The sequence below is a fragment of the Lepisosteus platostomus genome, chromosome 14 (genome assembly GCF_059453375.1).
Source record: "Lepisosteus platostomus isolate fLepPlt1 chromosome 14, fLepPlt1.hap1, whole genome shotgun sequence".
In the NCBI taxonomy this organism is placed as follows: domain Eukaryota; kingdom Metazoa; phylum Chordata; class Actinopteri; order Semionotiformes; family Lepisosteidae; genus Lepisosteus; species Lepisosteus platostomus.
Window position 1 is genome coordinate 36,297,992 of NC_142624.1, and position 24,166 is coordinate 36,322,157.

At 36.2% G+C, this 24,166-nt stretch overlaps 1 long non-coding RNA gene across 3 annotated transcripts in view; it reads left to right on the forward strand.

Annotated features, from left to right (window-relative positions):
• Positions 1-24,166, forward strand: part of LOC148649409 (uncharacterized) — a 64,222-nt gene that overhangs the window by 21,240 nt on the left and 18,816 nt on the right. The gene's annotated exons all lie outside the window — the stretch shown is intronic.

Consider the following 24,166-nt stretch of genomic DNA (forward strand, 5'->3'; position numbering starts at 1 on the left):
AAACATTTTTAACAACACAGACAGAGGTTCCAAAACACTTATTTTCCGTGCTCTGCTGCTAAGGTGGAACACAAGCTTTTAATATTGTTTTGATTATACCCAGCTATGATCTTTTAGCTATATGGTTATTTAGCTATCTTTTTTCTGGGGCTGACTGCTGAAATGACCAACATGGCTGAACTATGATGATGAGTCCCTATTAAAGGTGAATCAGCAGTTATATCTTAAATTAGTTAATTAACTGGAAAAGTTGACCTACCATTTAGTAAGATTAGTGCACATTCAGTAAACCCAGAAGAGGAGTCACTGACAGGTAAATGTAGTTTAAGGTCAGAGCGGGGCACAGTGTCAGCTTGTGAGCTGAAGAGGAACCTGTGGAATTATCTTCCTCACTAGAAACTGGAAAGAATAAAAAAAAACTAAAATCAGCTTGTTGCAATTAAAGAACATTTCTGATCTACTGAAAGTGGAAGTCATAACACTGACAACACATCTCAAGGAATGCTAGTTTATGCTGCACCCTGTTTGTTTACAACTCTTGTGAAGTGGGACTATTAGCAGCTTCTTCAGATCTCAAAGTACACCTCTGAGTAGAACAGGAAAGACAAATATGAAAAAAAGGGTTGCATATTTAGCTTTTAGAAAATAAAATTAAAGAACAATGCTTTCTGCTAAATGTGTTTTTTGTTTGTGTTCAAGAGTTTGGGTAGCAAAAACACTAATATAAGAGAGACTTAACATCAGGTTGTGTAATTAAAGTGTCTATCATGAATTCAGTTTCAGTCACTGAAACCGGTCTAAATGCAGGTGTTCTCTACACAATCTGTACAGTCTTTTCTATTGGACGTCTTGGCATGTTGTTGTTTGTTATAAAGGGCTGGTGTACACTTTTATCTTTAACCTTCTTCGCTTGCTCACCTGTTATCCTTATCGTGGAATAAAACGTCTTTCTCTTTGTGTGTTGTTTATATTTTGAAAATGTTGTCCTTACTTGTTTGCTCCACTATGTTGTATGAAGGGTACATATTCCCACCTCTTGTTTAAATGGAGGCTTCCTGTCCATCAATAGGAGCCAGGGGTTAGATTCAGAGTATTTAACCAGGCACTCCTGGTACAGCATGTTAATCTTTGTCAAAGTCTTATCTGAGTTACCTGTGTAACATACTGTAGCCTGCTGTTTCTACATTGTTATGGAACTTCTAATGGAAAACTAGTTGGGCCAATGTTTGTCATGACTTTTGTGGCAACTTTTGGATTTACTCTTAGATAGTTTTGTCACCATTTGCACACCATTAAATACTTCGAAACATCCTTCTGTGTCTGATTAAGCAATGGTAGTACTTAATTGTGTATGAATGATAACCTTTGTTTATTTTCACATAATTGCAAAAAAAGAAAACAAGAAATTAAATCAAACAACTACCGTTGTTTCAAATATGAAAAGCACATTCAGCATCACACGAGTAAGCTATCTCTTATTGTTTGACTATCAAGCAAGAGTCCTGAAATTGCCTGATTGCCCAGTATTCACAAATATATAATATGTATATCTATTCATAAATGTATATTTTGTGAATAGGCATGCCTCCAACATGAAAAGACACTTGCCTCAATGTGTGAAAATAAGAGGGAAAATTTAAGAAAAACATTAAAAATTAAATTTAAAAAATATTAGCATTTAAAAAACCTTTCCATGAATTGTTGCCTTTTCCTTGCAGATCAACATTCCCTTAATGTATGAGCACACTTTTACAAGCAATATTAAAAACGTTATCCGTTACATCTTTTCCAATTTTATTTGTCTGCTGCTTAGCCTAAGACCATTTGCATTTTTTTCCCCTTTCACCCAGCACAAATCAGAGTATTTGATGGGTAAACAAACTAACAGTAAATTATTTTGTGTGGCCAGAGGTTAAACAAAATTAAAACGCATTGTTAACTGCAGCCCATGCTACTGCAGTGTGCTTCCTCACTTCATTGACTCTCATATGCTCTTCAGGAACTATTTTCAGAAGCCAGTTAGTTTACATGGCACATTAGGTTCAACACAGAGACAGCAGCAGAATATCTCAGAAAACAGATATCAAATCTGATCAAGCCGAATACGAATTAAGGCAATGTAAATTACTGAACTTTAACAGTACTGTACTGGTGTATTTAACCTTGATGCAGTCTGCAAAAGTGAGTTTTTCATAAATATTAGAGTCAAACTGTGTTTAATATGTTCAGCATCTTCAATATCTGGTGCATATTTTACTGCATTCATTATATGTAGAATTATTTTAAACCATGTATAGTAAATTGCTAAAGTAATTTTTCATTTACTTCATATGCCACTTATTTTCTTCAATGTACACAATATGCTGTTCCTATTTTTCCTTCTTGCTTCTGGAGTTTCTTATGCTAGAAAAAACAGATGGTACAGATTTATTTCTATTTTATGTCAATTAGATGCATTAGAACTGCTTGAAGACGACAACACTTCAACTAAAAAGCAGCTACAGTATGTCCTATTCAGTGTGAGAGGCAATCAGTGAGGGCGATATGTGTTCTCCATCCAGTGCTAAACTCAGCTGATGATGCAGAGTGAAAGAAGACACACAGGCAGACATTGTGTGTGTCAGAGCAAAACTCCTGGGAATAAACAGAAAGATACTAGATGATTCCGTTTTAGAAACAGGTACTGTACTTCATCGCCATAAAGTGAAAATCAGATAAATTTATATTATATTTCATTTTAATGCACTGCGCTATACATTTTGTTTGTCTTCAAAATCTTCAGAAAAGAAGATCTTTCCCCCCTTGATTTCTGTGCATTTGACTAAATGTTTTAACTGCACACGTTATCTGTAAGAAAAAGCAAATGAGTCAACAAACATACCTCCCTTTTTGTATTTGTAATGTAAACCCTTGATGTGTATTGCATATACAGCACATTGAATTTCAATTGCCTTTTCTCTGCCTAAATTTGGATTCTCAGACTGTAGGCATTGATCGTATCTTCCTCTATAAGCAAATGTATTATGTATTTAGTTAAGTATATTTGCTATTGTTAAAATATTCACAACTGATAAGGCTCTTTATTTTGGGAGGGATTTGTTTCTGATCTTGATTAATTAATAATAATAATTGCTTACACTTATATAGCACTTTTCTGGACACTCCACTCAAAGTGCTTTACAGGTAATGGGGACTCCCCTCCACCGCCACCAATGTGCAGCATCCACCTGGATGATGCGACGGCAGCCATAGTGCGCCAGAACGCTCACCACACATCAGCTATCAGTGGGGAGGGGAGCAGGGTAATGAAGCCAATTTATAGAGCCAATTTATTGAAAGTAAAATGCTCTAGATGTTGAAACTACTTGTAACAGCAAAGTCAAAATAGTAAAGATTGCTTTGTTTTTCATACTTTATCCTTTGCATTTAGACTACTTTGGAGACTCAAAACTAAATATAAAGAATATTGTAGTTCAGGTGGGTAGCTGCGTCAGCATACGTAGGCTGCAAAGGAACAAGTAATAGGTTTATTCCTGCTGAAAAGAGAAGAAAGAAAACACAACGTTTTGGCCGTGGAGCCTTCTTCAGGTGTGAAGAAGGCTCCACCTGCAGCCACCTGAAGGCTCCACCTTCTTCTCACACCTGAAGAAGGCTCCACAGCCGAAACGTTGTGTTTTCTTTCTTCTTATAAAGAATGTTGCAGAGATCAGATAATCTGTTTTACAGATCTTTTACAAACCCAGTTCCTGTACATCCCAAAGCACTTTTATTTTCTAACTGAAAAATGTTGATCTGCCATTAAGTTCTCTTCAGAATTGTTTTTTAAAATGTTCACATTTCATAACTTAATGTGTTAAAGGCTTAATCAGGATATATCAAAACGCTAGGGAAATAATAACCATGAGCTGAGTTAAACATACAGTATAAAGTTCTATGATGTAGAAATTTAACCTTTAAATAGGGAAAGGAAAACCCTCTAAAAGAAAAAAACATCCTTTAAGGTTTATCTTTTGATATTTACACCAGGCCTTTTTTGGGACTTGTGAGATGTTCTGGGGGCTGTGGTTTTGTCTGATACATTTAATAGGTGGGATCTTGGGTTGTGGCCAAAAGTATTGATTTTCTTCAAGGGAAACAATAGAAATATTTAACTTTCACTCTTCAGCTGATAGTGATCTCTGAAATGCTGATTATTATAAACCCATTAAACATACATCTTGTGATAAATATACAAACATCCACCTTTACAATGCAGTAATACAGATTGGGGAGATGTGTACCAAAGGATGTGCTGGGTTTCTACAAAATTTATCTTTAATTTCTTTTAAAACAACATACCTTGAAAGCCATACTGCAGGGTAGATAAATTAAAAAGCACTTCTTAATTTGAATTTTCATGCTAATTAAAACAAAGTCCTATAAAACAAACGAGAATTAAATGGAATAATTTAAGATGACATTGGAGCGGGGCATTTGTGTAAAGTGATAATTGGATTTCTTTTCAGACCCCAAGGCCACATAATTAATATAGGGAGAGTACTGTTCACAGGACTAAAACTCCAACTTCAAAACAGGGAGGGAGCTTGATGAAAGAAAATAATTCTACAGACACTGAAGAATATTCTGCTTTGTTTATATTTATTCTGTTTTTTGTTTATGTGTGTTTCTCATGTGATTCTCAATAATAATAAGAAAACTAGAACTATTATTATTATTGTTGTTGTTGATTATTATTTATCACATAAAGCAAAGACAAATTGGAGTAATAAAATATTAATTAAAATAAAAGATCTGCTTAAAATCATCTGACTCAGGAAGTTTATCATGCTTCCATAGCAGGAAGCTTAAGCCTTTCCTTCTGCAGTGTAAACCTTTATTAGGTTAGCTATTTATTAGGAATCCGCCACTGAAAATCATGCTGAGCTGTGGGCACAATGTTAGGAAGGTAATTAGTAGAAAAAAAAGACTGATAGCAATGTTAAGTATTTTTTTTTCCTTTCAGTGTTAGAAAAGGAAAGTCTACATGCTTTTCAGAGTTAAAGAAAAAAACAAAAGCATTAATCCTTGAGGCAACAGCAACATAAGAACTTAACATGTGGGTGTGCGAGGGGGATGAATTAACCACAGGACCAAATTGGATTTTGGAGGAAGTAGAGGGTGGCGTGACAAATGAAGAAGCCAAGCCTTTTCCTGCTTAAGGATACTGAGAATAAATCACCTTTTAGGTAAAAAATATACAGTGTCAGAGAACAACGTTTATTTATTCATTCCCTTATTTCACTAGATAAAGAACTGAAGACCGTTTTCACATTCCTAAAGAAAGGAGGCATGATGCTACAGAGATAATTAGGGTGATGTGCACATTTAGGGGATCAAAAGGCATTTCAGGTGGTCCCTTTACTAACATTCAACTAGCTGCACGGGAAGGTCTTTCAAAAAGTCATTTCTGAAGACCTGGTTGTTTAGTGGTAATAGACAAACTAGTCCTGATGAGAGTACTGTGAAATTCACGAGAAACTCAAGGAAGCATAAAGGACCTAACATACACCCATTATCACACAACTAATACCGATACAGTACATACTGTAAGAAAGAGCTCTTTTTCGATTACAGTACGAATTTTTAACAACAGTTACCAAATAATTCTATTAGTTCTGAATATTTCTGTTTAGACATAAAGATACCTAATTAAGTGAAGCGCTGAGTATCAGGCATGTATGCCAATTTAGTTTCGCTTTGGAATTTCTAAATATTGTGAATAGGAAATAGCTTTATCTTGTTGTTTTGTACTTGGTGTTCTCTATTTGGGTGAATTAGAATTTTCTGTTATTCTTCAGAACATAATTTGCAGACAATAGTGTTGAACGTGATATATATGTATTTCAAAGCTGTTGAGAAAAAGATAATGATACTGCATGAAAGAAATAATCTGAAGCTCCTGTCTGTCTATTTTTTTTTATTTCTGCTTAGTATTACCTTCAGTGTTGTTTTTTGTTTCATTTTCTGGGTGAGACAGATAGTGTTAAAACCTCCTCCATTTGGAAGTCCTCCCCTGCACAAGAGAAATTACAGCATTTACCATGATTACTTTTTTAATACACCTATCTGTGGTTATTATGCAGGCACTGAGTCACTAGGAACATGGAGAATGGCTGACTTCATCCAAGTCAAGAGCTGTTAGGATTTAGGATAAAGTGACAAGCAGCAACTCAACATGTGGTCCAATGTGGGTGTGTTTATCAGTCTTCTAGTTCTGTATTTCAGCTTTTAGACCCGAATTTAGATTGCTGACACAAGCCTCCCAGCTTTTGGCATGTCTTTTAAAGACAAGCTCAAAGAGCACTGAGGCATCTAGAAAGATGTAAGAACACAGACCTGCGTCCCCCTGGGCACTACAGAAGCTGAATAATTACAGCTTGAAGTCCATAAAGTGTAATTTTGTTCTCTGATTTGGTCTCCCTGAAAGGGACAGTATTGCACTGTAGCTGCTATTATTTGCTTAGGGAGTGCACTCTCATGTATCACAGAGACTAAGTGGGCCTGATTTTCACTATTCTTTTTACACTGTTTTTCTTTAGAATGAGATCTCTGTGAATTGCCTTTGACTGTTTTAATTTTGAATACGAAATAATGTTCAAATAATGAACTTTTATAAGTCTATAATGTGTGTCTCTTATGTCCTGTACATTAGACATAACTTTCACTGCACCCTTATTTATCAGTACTTCAGTAATGATTATTTTAAAGTACTTATTTTATATTTCTTGGTGATACCTTTAAGTCCAAGATACTATAACATATAATATTGCGGCCGTGCCTCGCAGGAGCTCAATCTTCAATTCTGCTTGGAGTTTGTGTGTTCTCCCCATGTTAAGTCCAGGAAGCATAAAGGACCTAAATAAACATAAAAAAGGGAAAGAGTATTGGTCCTGACGTACACCTGTTATCACACAACTAATACCGATACAGTACATACTGTAAGAAAGAGCTGTTTTTCTATTACAGTATGAATTTCTAACAACAGTTTCCAAACAGTTCTATTACTTCTGAATATTTCTTAGACATAAAGATACCTAATTTATTTAATCATTGAGGCACGTATGTACTTCTCTATCTCTAAAGCACTATTTATTCTGTTGTGTCCTGTACTGCAGTGGGCTTCAACAATTAATCATTTTAAGATAAAGCATAGCTTTACAGTATAATTCTCCTTTTATTATTTGTGTTTCTACCCTTTTTCAGATCAATATTTATGAAAGTTTTATTGCAGCGAATGAGGAAGGTGATGTACTGTAGTTTGCAGTGGCAGAATGCAGTGTTCCCCTTTAAAACCTTAAACATTTGGATTCTACTGTGACAGAACTCATTTCCTCCCTTTCCTTTCCTCCTAGTGCCTTTTATTCCAGCTATTCCAATTCCCATAAAGCGCTAGTATATTGTATGTGCAGTTGATTTTACCTAATAGTACCATTAATTAGATTTATATTATCATTCTAACAGATTTTAATTTGTATTTTATGTGTGGTATTTTCTCCAATATAACAGTTAATATCCTGTCTGACAATATGCAAATCTAACAGGCAGTTTTCAATTATCATGGAAAGAGGAAAACTCTGTCATCTGGTGGGTACCCACTTAACTTGGAATCAATTTTAATTTTGCCTAGATTTTTCTTTTGCTCTGTTCACATTCATTGAGCTATGCATAACTAAATAATTTAACATTTTAGGGCACTGAAGCAGGTTTATTCAGGTTTACTTTTTATTGCTTTAAGATAAAGTATAGTACAAATGTCATTCTTGAAATATTGAAGGAACAAATGGAGATTGATGATCTAATTTTCACTCCATAAAATAAAAAGGTTCCAAAGGCGTTTTTGCACATATTGGTTAACATAAGCACATTTTTGTCTTAAATCCTTTTGCGAAGGTAGTAATATCCCGATAGGCAAAAAATTGTTTTACAGGTCTGTCTGTAGGTTAGTACTTTTCGTAAAAGCAATCAAATTTTATTATTTTAAATGTCAGAAATGACAAGAGATAAGAAAAGTACAGAAGCTTAAGGACACAGAGGTCTTTCAGTTCTTATTGATTTTGCTGTTGATTACTGTAGAAATGGAAAACAAACAGGGACAAAAACCTCTAGGTTATCAGCAGCAATAACCGGATTTGTCATGATGTAGTAGTGATGAGATAATCATTGTGCTCCCAGTTAGATTGCTTGGAAGACTTAAATGTGTACTCCCTAAGGTTATCAAGCTTATTTTTATTTTTTTACGGATGTTGGCTTCTTTGTGACATTTGAGAGCTCGGGAAATCCCTATTATAATAAGAAAATTAAATTGCTGTGCAGTATTAAAGCATAGTTTTTCAGTGACCTCAGAGCTGATGGATTTGATGGAGCAATCCATGGACAGAGGAAGAAATGATAAGAGTGAACCTTAATACAGGTATGAAAGAGAGCAGTTTAAACCTCACAGAATGGAACTGAAATCGATCAGAAACTGGGATCAGGATGACTAAAAACTTGTTGGTTGATTGCCTGTCTGCCGGGAGTTTTCAGGGCTGACTGGGCACACAGAGGCAGAAGAGCCTTGATGGACTAGAGGAGTGCAGGGCAGGAGTTTTTCAGGAATATGGCATGCAAGCCAAATGCCTCGTTAAGGAACCGTAGAGCCAAACAGTAAAAACCTTTTTCAATTTGCTGGATAACTGTGGTTTTAGTTAAGGGAGTCGAAATATTTCTGGAAATATTTTTGAATACGTTACAGGAAAGGTGCAGTTTGAGTATCCTGGCATAACATTGTAGCTACATGTGTCAAAATTATATTTAAGTTGTGTCTGGTAAAGAATGCTTCAACCGTATCTCCTGGCCCCTTCATATTTGCATCTCCAAAATGTTTCTCTGCTAGTTTTTGTGATTTTGGCATAATATTGTTTAGTCGGCTGAATATGGGCCTGCTAAGTGCCTACTGATAAGGTACTGACCTGCCACTGGCTACAGACATGGGAATGGGGAGATGCCTTTAAGTATTGACCCTGCTGGGTCTCAGATATGAATGACTTGTCTTGTGCTGCTCTGAGAATATTTTCTTCTTTTCCTTTTGAGCTCCAATATTTTTGTGTGCCTTTGGCATTTTTCTTCACATTGCTACATTTGACTGGCAATGCGAAAAGTAAATTATTTGACTAAATAAGGTATCAGGAGTCATACATGAAACACTGACAGACACAGGAAATGACAAAGCCCAGGAGGCATTTAATTACCTTTGAAGTCTCTGAATGTATAGTACTTATTCTAAGGTAGGTACAGTAGGATATATAAGATGACCAAGATTTTTGATACTTAACAATGCCAAGATCTTCCACAATGAGTTTGTCTTTCCCAGATCTATTGATTAACTACGGTATATTAATTATCTATATTCGCATTTGTTTATAAATATATGACTATCACAGTGGATCAGTGCAATATATTGTATCTAAAATGGTCATGCCCATGATAACAAACTATACATTTTGAAGAACACATTTTCAAAAGTTTATTATTTCTTTAATCTATGCATTTCACTCATTTATTACATGGTGATACAATGGTTTTGAAAAAGAATTATATTGAAATGACTATGGCAAAAGAGCATTAACAGGATTTTCACTTTTTGGATGGAGCCCTCCTCTATAAGCACACCAGATTTTCCAGAGAAATTGACTCTAATTAATTAACATGCAATAAACGATCATTTATCAACTCCCATAAACAGTTCAGAGGCACTGCCAAAGGTCAACAGTGGGTACTAATTTATAAACACATAATTTAAAAAAAGACAAGTAATTACCATTTCCACACATTTTCCTTTCCTTCAGAAACAAGTGTGACTTGGAGCTCTGGCTGACATTTAGTTTAATGACTGGAATGCACCAAAACGGTGAAAGAGTAAGTTATCAGTCATTCTGGTTTATTGCAGCTGTTTCACAAGCCATGGGGTAAAAGCATTTACATGTTAGATAAGGCTCTTCTGCTGTATAAATGAATGCCGTGTTATGAATTACATAGCATGCCTTTGGACAGCTAATTACTTCAGTAGTACTCAATTAGATTTTGAAAGAATGTGGTAACTCAAACGAAAGTATAAAAACATAATAAGAAGTTACATTTGTTCTAAATCTAAACTTTGGGGTTCCTGATACAACGTTTGGACATGTAGATTATTGAAGGTAACATACAGTAAGTGCAGCAGTAGTGTTCCATTCTCCATCTTAAAAAGAGCATCTTTAATATTTGCTGACTCCATTGACATCCATCAGACTAGCAGATGCTGAAATCAAAGAGTCCCCCTGGTGGATACTTGACTGGTTAGTACAACTCCGAATGCCATTTCCAAAGCCTGAGCCATCCATCAGTAAACCAACAAAAATTGCAGAGTACAAACTCTTTACCATCAAGGAAAAAAAATTATGTCAAAAATGTCAAAAATAATAAACTTTTGACATTGTGTTTTGCAGTCTCCCTCCTGCGTAAGAAGGAGGGGAGAAATATATGGTTCTAATATAAACATTTTGACCTTGATGGCATTTGATGGCAGGGACTTGTGACCATTTTGGTTTGCTTTGAGCATCAGATTTGAGAGAAATACTAACAAAACTATGATTCATTGAACATATCAGATAATGTATTGTTCATTATGACATCACCAGTCACTTAACATTAAGTGGGAGAAACCCCTTCCAACAGATATCTCAAGAATTTTCTAATTTGAGCAGTGATTATCTGATGATCACTAAGCCCACATAATTCTTTAAAATGAAAGCATTTTTGTTGTTATTTTCAAATTAGTATTGCAGGTCTCTGTCTGAAGTGTTGTTTTACAGGAAATCAATTAATGTATTTATGCCAGACTATAATTCAGTTATGATAAATAAGCAGCAGGCAGTTTTACAAGTAAATGGCTCCTTATTATGAAAAGAACTACTGTATGTAAGGCATTTTAATAGGACAATAGGAGCCTTGCTTATGAAAACATGTTACTGTCAGTTAGATATTTTTAGTTTCTGACCCTAATTTTTTGTCACTGTCAATTTTCAGCTTCTGGTAAAAATACTTTGATAAGAAATAAAGAATAGTTGATGTAACTGTCAATGATTTCTAAGATTCCTTTCTAAATTAAGCTTCTGTGTTGATACTTGTGATCTGAATTATTTCTGCAATCATTAAGGCTGTTATTGCTTATAGACAATAGTCCTGATCTAGGCTGTGATCTGACAGCAGTAAAGTGAGAGTCATTCTCAGTAATGGAAGAAATGATTCCTTTGAAGAAAATGAGAAATCTTAAAACACCTGCCACATAAAAGAATATATGCCATTTTACTTTTTTCTTTGTTTTATGAGTTTTCATTTTATTTATTATGGGAGTATGGAACAAGTTACCCAACCATGTGGTTGAAGCCAGTATCTGCTTGGATAGACAAGCTACTAATGTACGTGTATTTACCAAACAGGTCAGATGGGCCAGATAGGGTCTTCTTTATAACTTTTGTTCTGCGTTTTGGGCGATTTATTAATAAGCAAATACTGGAAATGTCTCTCAGCTGGATAGGGTTTCAGACTTCTTTTCGACATTATCCATAGCGTGTCATTGGGCTTGACGCTCTAGCCAAATGACCGTTGGCTGATACAAACCCCTCCCCCTTAAATATTTGTATGTCCATCCATTTTTTAAACCGCTTCATCCAGGAGAGGGTCATGGGGGAAGCTGGAGCCTATCCCAGCAAGCACCAGGAGCTAGGTGGGATATACCTTGGACAGGACACCAGTCCATTGCACAGAAACTCACACTCACTCTCACCAAGGCCAATTGTAACGAAGCCAATGAAGCTACCAGCAGGTCTTTGGACTGTGGGAGGAAACCAGAGCACCCATGTGAACACAGGGAGAACACACAAACTCCTTGTAGAGCCCCAGCGCTGCAAGGCAGCAATGTTAGCCACAGTGCCACCGTGCCACCCAATATTTATGTATCTAAGCACTCGAATCAATATGCAAAGAGGTGGGGCATTTTTAAAGTTGATATGAAAACAATAAACATGGTTAAAATTAAACACGAATAACATCAGAGCAGATTACAATGATAGACAGTAGTGTGTAAAAGATGAAATAGTGTTAAGGTCGGGTTTCACAGTTTTCATTTTCTGAAAAAGAAAAAATTACTTAAGGGGGGCGCTGCTGAGAGCGCTGCTGTGGAATTTCATTCTTTAGAAATTTTTACAGATACCTTCTTTATTTTGTCACAGTGGGTAATTTGGAACAGTGAATAAAATGAATTATTCAATGCAGCCCTGACATTAATGAAAAAATTGTAATGAAAGAGGCGGCAAGACAATTGCAAATTAGCTCATACAAATACATGCCCCTCTTATTCCAAGGAGGCAAGACACGTTTTATTCATTAGGCAACAATTTCTATACTAATTATCATTCCATTTTATTTATTATTAAATCTGCAGTGGAATTTATTAATTATCAAAACGCACCACTACATAGGAAGACTTTGGAATGAACTGCATTAACATGCAGAGCAAGAAAACAGCTTTATTAGCCCTGTCGGAGAAAAATAAGAATAAAAGTCCCAAAACATTAAATGAAGATGAGAAACACAGCTAATGCCAGAAGAATATAAAATCTCTGCTGATAGTTCTGAGATTATAAGTCATTACTGAAAACCGTATTACTAAGAAGCCTCCAAAAAAGCAAAGCATCTATCAGTTTGTCTGTGTGTACTAGAAAATAAGAAGCATTTTTCAACAATGCAGTTCACATCCTATCTCAAAAAAATTCTGTCTTTTGGATAAAAGCTCTACCCTGTCACCTGTTTGCATGAAACCACTTAAGCAATAGGCATTTCATTAAAGACATACGGACACGCATTTATACTGTATCTATATAATCTTTAGAAATATAAGGAACAAGTAATAGGTTTATTCCATGATGAAAAAGAGAAGAAAGAAAACACAACGTTTCAGCCACCTGAAGGCTCCACTTTCTTCTCACACCTGAAGAAGGCTCCACGGCCGAAACATTGTGTTTTCTTCTTTTTTTCAGCAGGGAATAAACCTATTACTTGTTCCTTTGCAGCCTACGCATGCTGACGCAGCTCCCCACCTGAACTTTGTAAATATAATAAATATATCTACAGTATCTGTATAAATAAGACTATTAAATAATCGACTTCTCTTCTATCTCACGGCCCCTAACAGTTAACTTCTGTCATTTGTGCCAGTGGAGCCTAACTCTAATAACTGCTAATTATCAGTTTTGGCTTGTGAGTGGTTTTCCTATTCCAGAAATCGCATATACTGTGACAGCTCTTAGACGTGAATGTAATAATGTGTCTGATAAGAAAATATAAGGAAATCATAAGAACATAAAAAAAAGGTAACAAACCAGAAAAGATCATTTGGGACATTCCAACCCATTTGGTAGTTCATTAATCCAAGGACATACAGTAGTATGGGCTTCAACAACATGGCTGAGTATCTTGTTCCATAGGTTCATAACCCTCTGTGTTGAACAGCAAAATATGAATCAGAGTGCATTTGAAATTGATTTCCAAGCAAATGCACTTCTTGTGCACTCTGATTCATATTTCACTGTTCATTTTGAAGAACATAATGATTTTAACTTAAGATTCCTTGATTACCATTCTGTACTTTCGAATATACAGCCTAACATTTGGTTGGGTAATTTCTATTATTGCTTATCCACAGAGTCTGAAGGACCTCTATATATTTGCCAATTGCATGCCCTATGCTTCCCTGCTTGAAATGTTATTTGTCAGACATTTGCCCAGTCTTGAATTTTATTTAAGTCCTTTTGGCTTTGTGCAGACACGACTAGCCTGGATTACAAGACCAGTGTACAAACTGTGGACGATCAAGTTTCCGTAGTCGATTGTGACATACTGTAACAGAATGCCTCCTGCATGTTTTTTATGCATACCTGATGTTCATGTGCCTCACTTGTTACATGCTTCTTGTAGTTGGAGGGATGCAAGGAGTCACAGCGCAGCCCAGTGAAGGTTTGAGATGAGTTTAACTTCTCATGAAAATGGCCATTTCTGAAGACACACACAGGATGCATCTCCCACAGTGTCGTGAATTATGATAGTGTTACAGCGTGTTTTATAGTTCGGCTGTGTTCACCCTATGTTATTGCCATGAATGGAGGTTTATGGCTGTTCCTGATCATGTTATCCCTACCTCTCAGCGATTGTGATGTCGCATTCAGCTACAGATGATTCACTCAAGCCAGGTCAGGAGTAATGACCCCAGCCGCAGTCAAATTTCTCCATAAAGGGACAGCGGTAATCTACTCTGGCGGGGTGTGCAGTGCATCAGCAGTGCTACAAAGCGACAGGCTCTGTTTCCTTTTTGCAATCGCCAAGTATATTTTTCCACTCCCATGAGGGTTAATTGGACCTAAAAAAAATAAATTACCTACATAATTCAAAATATTTTATTTTTTCGTTTTAAAATGAAGTCTATAATATAAGAAATAGTTCTTGTTATTGCAGTTTTCCTTGTACTAGAGAGGCTGCATGTATGACAGGCACCAGGAATGTGGCAGTAAATCTCTAGTCAGTGGATTTGTAATAGTCCATGCTAAATTTCCAGCCACCGAACTGCACATCTGAATTTGTGCCATCTCCCTTTCCTCTGGACAACCCCCACAACACCTTTGTCTAGAGGGCCCCAGCGAGCTGTTGAAGAAATAAGCAGAGAAGATAATTACAGTGGAAACCAAGATCATTTAAAGGGCATTAAGTTTGTGCCACAGGGAGGTTTTATGCCATCAGGCAATTTTAGCTTTAAGCCTCTCAATAACAGAGGACAGATTAGCTATCTCTATTGATGATACTTCTCCTCCGACTAATATAATCCTTAGATATAGAGATGTTTGATTTCATTAAAGAGTCAATTTGAAATTCTCATGACCAAGTCTGTTACTTCACCGCCTGAGCAATTTTTTCACTTTGATATATCTCTTGCTTAGAGCTTTTGTCAACTTTTTTTATGCATGTGAGCATAACACAACATTGCATGGCTATCACTGGGTTTAAAAACACTTTATTTTAATCCATTATAGTCCCTTCTTCTTATGTGCTGTGCTCAAAATTCAATTGCAAAAGCTCTTCAGTTTGTCTTGTACTTAAAAACATACGAGCAGGCCATGGCCTGATTCTCAGGAGCTGATAATAGCTTTAATCCTTGTCTCTGGTGCTCCAGCAGACTGCCAACGTGATCTTCCAGCAGCCATATCACTCTGCAACTCACAACTGGCAGCCCACTGAAGCAAAGCAGGTGTGAGCCTGGTCAGTACCTGGATGGGAGACTTCCTGGGAAAAACTAAGGTTGCTGCTGGAAGAGGTGTTAGTGGGGCCAGCAGGGGGCGGTCACCCTGCGGTCTGTGTGGGTCCTAATGCCCCAGTATAGTTACAGGGACACTATACCATAAACAGGCACCGTCCTTCGAATGAGACGTAAAACTGAGGTCCTGACTCTCTGTAGTCATTAAAAATCCCAGGGCGTCTCTCGAAAAGAGTAGGGGTGTAACCCCGGCATCCAGGCCAAATTTCCCATTGGCCCTTACCAATCATGGCCTCTTAATAATCCCCATCTATGAATTGGCTTCCTTACTCTGCTCTCCTCCCCACTGATAGCTGATGTGTGGTGAGCGTTCTGGCGCACTATGGCTGCCGTCGCATCATCCAGGTGGGGCTGCACATTGGTAGGTGGTGGAGGGGAGTCCCCATTACCTGTAAAGCGCTTTGAGTGGAGTGTCCAGAAAAGCGCGATATAAGTGTAAGCAATTATTATTATTATTATTATTATTATTATTATTATTATTATTATTATTATTATTATTATTATTATTATTATCTCTTGAAGGACATTATGTGTGCCTGTGCTCTTCTAGTCAGAAAATATCTGTAGCCACCATTGGTTGATACATTGTTTGATGGGGGGTTTTAATACATTTTTAAATTACATGATTTAATCTAATCCACAGCACAGACTAGTTATGTCATTCTAAAGAAACTCTCTTGAGATAATTCGACCAAATCACTTTTTTGATTTGTTCCATTGTTTAGCAAGAAAGGATGATGTAGTTGAGATTCCTTTGTTCCCATTAATAGTAACTTTGGACTTCAGGAAAGATTTCCAGTGTTACAATGAGATGCACTTATAAAGTTTTGCCATGCCTCAAAAGATTGACTTTATCATGCTACAGTCAATGCAGATTAAATGTACAGTAGTTTCAGATTATTCCTGCAGCCAGTGCAGTGCTCTCTCATGCTTTCACAGCCCTGACAAATTGTTTGTTCACATTCCCTGTAAATCTGGTCTGCATTATCCTGAACTGTACAATTCCTTGCCTGTACTCAGATTATTCTGCATATTGCAGGGGTGTCGAAAGATCTACAAATAATTTATTTTCTAAAGAAACCTCTAAAGAACTGTATCTCTCAAGAAAAAAGAAAACACATCATTACTTTACTCTATATACTGTAACTTTAGTTGTTTTTGTCAGATTATATTTTATTCTTTGGTTCAACTCCTAAAACTGTTTAATTTAACAAAGTAAAGAATCTACTGTGTGTTCTAAAACCTACTACACCCTTGTATAGTAGCAGAACAAAATGAATGCATACAAGAGAAAATAATCTTCTACTTCTTTTTATAAGTGAATTTTCTACAGACCACATCTTGTCCAATTTATGTGCTTCAGTACTGCTCTAATCATCTTTAATTGCTTCATTAGGCTTTGCACTGAAAACATTTCAAATTGCATCTTATTACCATATTCTGACAATGAAATATTGATATAGACAACACTGTTATAGGTGGCAAAGTGGAGCTGTCCTTATAGATCCACACTCATAAGTGTAAGGTTGTGGGTTCAAACTGCAGGTGAGTTATTGCTGTACCTTTGAGCAAGACATCTTGCCTGCTTTCTTCTACTAAAATGCCCAGCTGTATAAAAAGGTGCAACTGTCAATTAGTTTGGATTAGAGCATCAGCTGAATCAATGAGTAATTAGTTCATGACAAAAATAATTCATGGAAAAAACATCAGTAATTAAGTAGCACCTGTTTGTTGTACCTATCCAAAAATATAACAGGACTCAGGGTTATGTTATACAGTATGTTTATACGATATTTGTTTCAAAAAAAGTAAATAAAACAAAAGTAATTATGTCCTACAAACATAAATCTATAAATATCTATAGATATATACAAAGATGCTTACTGGCATACTTGTAGCACAAGTATTGACACAACAGATATGAAAATGCAAAATATAAAAATTCAAGTGACAGGGAAGAGCTGAGAACTCATTCATTATTTTCCTTTTTTCTTTTTCTCCTCTCTACCTGCATCCCCTCAACTCCCCCACCATCTCTCTCCTCACTTTCCCCTCTCGATGTTAGGAATACAATTTTTTATCTTATATTTTTGTCATTGCGGTAATTTTCTTAATATCAGAGTGTTTAGGAAAGATTGAGTTTTTGTACAAGTGGTGATCATTCAAAATCCTAACAACAGCTTCACTAAGCCAGCATCTTGTTGTCTTATATCTTTTCTGCTTGCTGTATGCGACCAGTTCTGCAGTGCTCTGGGATTCCTGGGGATTCATTAGAAATGAATTGTCAGAACAAACATTCCTGCTAGCACACTAATAATCTCATTGAGTACGGTGTTATCTGATTTTACAGGTAGAATTCAGAGTAGCACCTTCAAGGAAGGTGATTCCTTTTTTTAATTTTATGGCCTTTAAATTTAATTAAATTAATGCATATACTTGTCTTTGTCAATGCATGTAAAAAGGTCTCATTTTTGAGACATAATTTTATCAGAATGAATTCATGAATTGCAGAATTTGTTACAGAAATACCAACACCTTGGAGAGCATTAGATTGGCTGTTGCTGCATTTCAATCAAGAACGGGAATAAATTATTTTAATGTCTTATTGCATCTTCAATTACATACATAATATAAGAGATATATTAATTGCCTATGTCAAGTTTAATTGAGAACGAATATAAATCATATATATTGTAGAGATATTCTAGTACACCCTAGGTTTTCTTCAAATCCCATGTCTGCTGTACTTGTTGTCTGGTTTAAAACTCACAGACCTTTATTTGCAAGCATTGCCCACAAATGTACGATACTTCTGTAAATCACTCTGGCAGTTGTATTCATGTTTCTCTTCATACTTCCAGTAGCAGTAAGAAATATGCATTTTATTTAGTTTCAGTCTTGCATGCTTTATGCTCTCTCCCATGTGTTTACTTGAAAACACCAAATAAAGATCGCTGGGAGCAAAGGTTATCACAATTTGTGCTTTCTTCAACTCCAGCATTGAATTTGCTTCAATATGATTACTATTATTAATATTGCAATGCTATTATTCATATACTCTTATTTACTTTTACTGTCTCAGTTCCAAATAATAGAGCATTTAAAATACTAAACCTAAAGCAGTCATTAAACCTCACAAATGCACAAATGTGTCTATGAAGTATTACACATTTATTCGCCTTGCTCTGTCATTCACAGAACACCTGCCTTCTAACCAGAGTTTGAAGCGTAGTTTGCTTAATCTGCTGCAATACCTGTACGGGGGGTAGTGTGCTGCACATACAGTACCTGTATGAGCAGGTGGAAGTAGAGTAGCAACAGGACCAATTAGTAGGGTCAGCCATAATACTCTTTTCCCTGCCATTCATTGATGGTATTTGTTACATTAACTATCAACTGAGAACTTGCAAGCTACGTATCTTGCGGTGTGATCACATTACATAGTGAAAGTAAGAGAAATGACAGAAATGTGCTTTAATGTTCTGTGATGTATTGCATAGGGAAAATACTGCCTGTCCTGCCTTGACCATCAGATTGGAAGAATATTTCAATCACATAAGAATGTGAAGGGGAAGCCAAAAACAATTCACTTGTCAGGAAAAGAAATAAGCCTGACTTATCCCTTAGTGATACCTGGATTTCCCTTCTCGCTTTTCTTAATTCATTAATAAATCACTATCTTTAGCGAGACATTTTGTAGATTTAAATAACATATACCTTTGAAGGTCATAAATATGTGAGATTTAAAAAATACATAAATTATTTCCATTATTCTATGACAATCATACTCATTCCTATTGCCAGAAAACCACGATTAGTCTGAATGTATAAGTTTCAAATGCACAATGCCTACCGACCTGACAAAACAGATAGGCATTGACAGACTTGTTAATAAATAATTCAATTAAGCCACCAAATGGGGCTTAAATGGAGTAAAAACCATAATACCCCCAAATTCCCCAGGAGAAAAAGCAGGAATCACTACCCAGATAGACTAGAGCATTTCTACTTCTCTGTTGTGATCACTGGAGTGGTTGAAGTTAGCCTGCACAGCATGGCTTACTGAAATCAGCCAATTTATCAATCGGCAATGTCAAAAGAAAATACCTGATGGAGATCAAAATTGGGTTAAACTTCTCAATAATTTAAGGACTAAAAACAGCTTCATCATGTTCTGTCAGCTGTGTTCCCTGGCTGCTATTACATACTCTATGGATCTACACATTTTCTAGCTTCTCTCAGCAAAATTCCGTAGTGCATCTTAACTCTCTTAATACTGGGTTTTTACACAGGTCTTGTTAATTAAAAAGGAAATTTGACCTAAATTGTTTTTCCGGTAGGTTGTCCCCATTGTGGCTGCTCAGCTCCTATTAATCAATTAAAATTAAAGTCCATGGCTCTGCAGAAATCAGTTCTAATTCTGAGCTGGTAACAAGGAAACATGTGCATTGCATATGAATGAAGTGGATTTTTTTAGTCTTGTTGAAAAAAAGAAAACCAAAATCCGAATTCAACACATTTACGGGTCAAACCCCTTAAAACTATAGATACATAGTCAATCAATGTACGACAATGGTATCACAAATGGGTGAATGCCAAAAATATAATTAAAAAGTATTATTAATTTTCATAATGAATTCTTTGTACTCATGGCTTTTCAATTGTACTGTTCATATGTTTTAATAATAGGGATTATCTATGGAAATAAGAAGATCATTCCTAATTCCTTGAAACATATCTCAATTTAAATATGAACAAATCAAACACCATATTTGACTGATTTTCAGATTTTACAGTTTAATATACTGTAGCTCTCCAGCTTTTGGTCAACTCACTCTCAGTTTGACAGGCATCCCCATGTACAGTATGGGCTGAATCTTGCATTGGGAACATCCATAGTCAGACCAGCCTGCTTTTTTTCCATTTCAACAATCTCATTTAATATGAAATAAATGTCTAAATGCTCCATCAGACTACATCCATATGACCACCACTAATAGACAGCAGACAAAGTCATATCTGCCCTTTCATAATGAACAGGGGCTCGTTTTAAGAAACTATATTGAAATATTGAAAAGAAAAATTCATAAACAAATTCTTCTCATTGATCACATAAAATGCTCTTCAACAGTGTACATCTACTGCCTAGCTATTGATGTACTTTATTTTAAGTAATACTAATTTAATAGCATTTTAGGATACATGTAAAACTACATTTCTTGAAGATTAGACTAAATTAGGCTACATTACTGTATTTTATTAAACAAGTTATTTAAATTATAATTAATTTAAGAAATAGTGATTTTTGGATAGGGGTGCATTTTCAGTTCACCAGATAATAATATGAGAATCATTGCGTCGCTACTTTTTCCTTTTTCTTTTTTATGTTTACACAGATAATTGTTATTATCTGCAACTGCCATGGCTTTATATGCTCTTCTTCTTCATTGGCTGTTAAAATATTATCAGGTCAAATGCAACTGTTATTGTATTTACTTTTGAACAAACTTTATTGAAGGTGGGCAGCAGGGTGTCATGGTGCAGATTTAGGCACCCTCTCTGTGGAGCTCATATATTCTTCCTGTGTTCCTGTGTTTTCCAGCTTCTAAATTGTCCCTTTCTGACTGGGAATGTGTGCTTGCTCTCCGATGGACTGGTCCATCCAAGACATGGTGGGTGTTGTGTCTGACTTGTCACACCCCATACCAGGAATAAAAAGGTTTCTGATAATGGGTGAAGAGGGTGAATGAATGAATATAGATTTGCACCAAGTAAAGGTTGTCACTCACCAGTCATGGCTGAGCTATTAAAGGAGAGTTCTTTAGATGGGAGGTGAAAAAGACTTGAAATATGATTGAAATACCTTGTGGCTTTTCTTAATTGATGCAGTTGTACATAGAAAAGTTCCAGTCCCTAATGCCCTTTGGCCTTCTGTCTTTCTGTATGGAACACAAGTACACATTAGTTTCTGACCCCTTGAGTGTTACACTCATTACATGTAGTATTGGAATTATTTCTGGATGTGTATTCACATTCTGCATCATTAAGCAGCTGGGACAGCAAATTGCCCTAAAACATATATTGGCATCCTGCATCTGTATTGCTCCAGGAAAAAAACACAACCACTTCCTTTCATAGTGGACAATTTATTGTAAAATAAAAGCATCTCAGCGGTTGTACTGATATTTTTTTCTTTCTATTACAGTTGGGGTTGAAGCTTTTATTTAAACATGAGTGGAAACATTAGTGGCATTCATATCAAAACAGGCTCTGGATAACCTGAACCGTGTCTGATGCACAGCAATAAAACATAATTTTGATACATATGTTTGAGGACATGATAACAGATCTCAGAATAATGCAGAAGTGAATTTAAAAAATTGTAATGCACTAAGGTTGGAAGGTTTTTTTTTTCTCTTCTTCTGTCCTGACTTTTTGATTGTAAGTATACAGTAAAGAATGCATAAGGAGGAATAAAAGGATATTGCAATTCTGTTCAAGAACATGGTCTAACTACATAATTCACTATATTTTTACTCTACAAAGGGAAGAAGCAAGCATGAAAAATTTGGCCACAGGGACATCGGTCTCAGCAGTGGTTTTGAACATTATTCTTTCTTCATTTAACTGAAAGCAAATACAATTGTCTGTAATAATGTTCTTGGAGCGACTGGGGAAGCATATCATCATTATTTACAGTGTCTGAGTGAAATTAGTTTCTTAACAAAGTCAATCTAATAAACTTCCCATAATATTTGCCCTATCACTAAAACAAAATAGAATTATGCAAAACACAATTCGTAACTGCTGTCTCTGAAGGATTTAAAGCAAAGAAGAATTAGTACACAAACATCATTTTCATTTATTTTTGGATTTTATTATGACTTTTGAATTTACAATTGTCAGTGAAGACAGTCTCAAAAACCTTTTATTTCTTGTAGATACATAAAACATATATTAGTCAATCCTAAAATTAGATCAGAATAATAAAAAAACAGGGGATTCAATATTCTCCTATCTATTTTTATCATTTCATATTTTAACTGTAAAAGTACAGATTACTGCCGAAATATGAACACCTTATTGTCATGAGACACATTTTAGATTTGTTGGAGTTTTGGCGGGAGGAGTCTGTTCCAAACCTCTAAAATATTCTCTTTTTCACTTGTAATTGCATCTTCAGCTGCCCACTTAATCATAATTAAAAAATGCATCTTTGGAAAGAGAGATGGACTGAGGGCCCACTTGACAATGCAGCTGAGCAGACCTACAGTACCTAGACAGATGCCATATTTATGATATTAAGAAAAGGTGGTCATGGATCATGAAGACTTCCTGGACAGACTGTGTTTCTCCATTTAAAGTCTGAAAAGAAGACAATGATTCTTAGAAATTTCAACATTAAAAATGACTCAACCTTAGAAAAATATATATCCAAACAAACCAATTTATCTTACAATTTTTTCTGAGGTTCAAAAAATTCCTACGACTACTAATAGCCTCCCCAACGCACTGACATAATGTAGCCGGGAACATTAAGAAACACATGCATACCCAGTGCATAACGTAGTAGTGTCACATCATGGCATCTTACATGAGAAAATGGTACACATTGGTTTCTGTCTGAAACCCTAAATGAGATTGAAATGTTTTTGGATTATCCCTTTGGCTGAAGGGATGATGTCTGTCAACCAAAATGTTTGGCCTTCCAAAATAAAAAAAAAACAGTAAGATCCCATGACCACTGATGCAGAGCTAAGACATACTCTTAATGTAAGTGGATGCCTCTGTATATTGAGGACAGTGGAGTCTGTAATTGCAGTGCTTTGATTACAACCAATCTAGATTCTAGAATCTAGAATCTAGAATCTAGACAACCAATTAGCTAGAGTGGTTGATCAATATAATTGACTAAATGAAAAGGAAATCTGATAATAAGGAGATGGCTCACAAGGACTTGCTCAGTTAGGCTTGAAGATGATAATCAATAATCCAGTACCAGTTTGGTCCATGTTGGACTTCTCTGGGCGGGAAAGTAGCATGGCAACGAACATGAGTCACGTCCGGCACGCAGCAGAATAAGGGAAGCCCCAAAGTGCAGCAGGAGCCAAGTGAGACACAGGAGAGGCACATCACCTGCTCCCAGCACAGGCCGTGAACCTGTGGCAGCAGCTGTAGAGGGGAAGCAGAGAGAGCTCGCGACAGCAGCAGGGAAAGCGTGAGGGGGAGACAGCCGTCACACGAGCAGAAGGAAGGAGACTCGCCACAGCTGTAAGCACCATGAGGAACGAAAGCAAGGCAGAGAGCCAGAAGGAGAGGTGTCGAAGCACAGCCTTGCTGGAGGAAGACAACAAAGACAACAGCACAGGAACCCGCAGGTGAGGACAGGTCCTGACACCACCAATGGGACATTCATTAAGGTTTTAAGGACATTCATGTTTTTCCACATGTTTCTCAAGAGATGTTTCTTTGTTGTTTTCCCTCAGAAATTTTCATTTGGCACTGATGGCCTTCCACTAAGCCAGCATTTGATTCAACTTGAATTTGATGCAACAAACTTTTTCCTGCATTCAAAAGGCAGCATGACGACTGTTTAATCTGTGTAATTGTGACAGGCAACACAGATAACCCAAATGGTACAAACAAAATCCTCCCAATGTGCTATTATTAGTAGTCGTAGCAATAGAAATACCATCATCAACAACACAAGTAATACTGCTAATAAAAACAATGTGGACTTAAATGGAG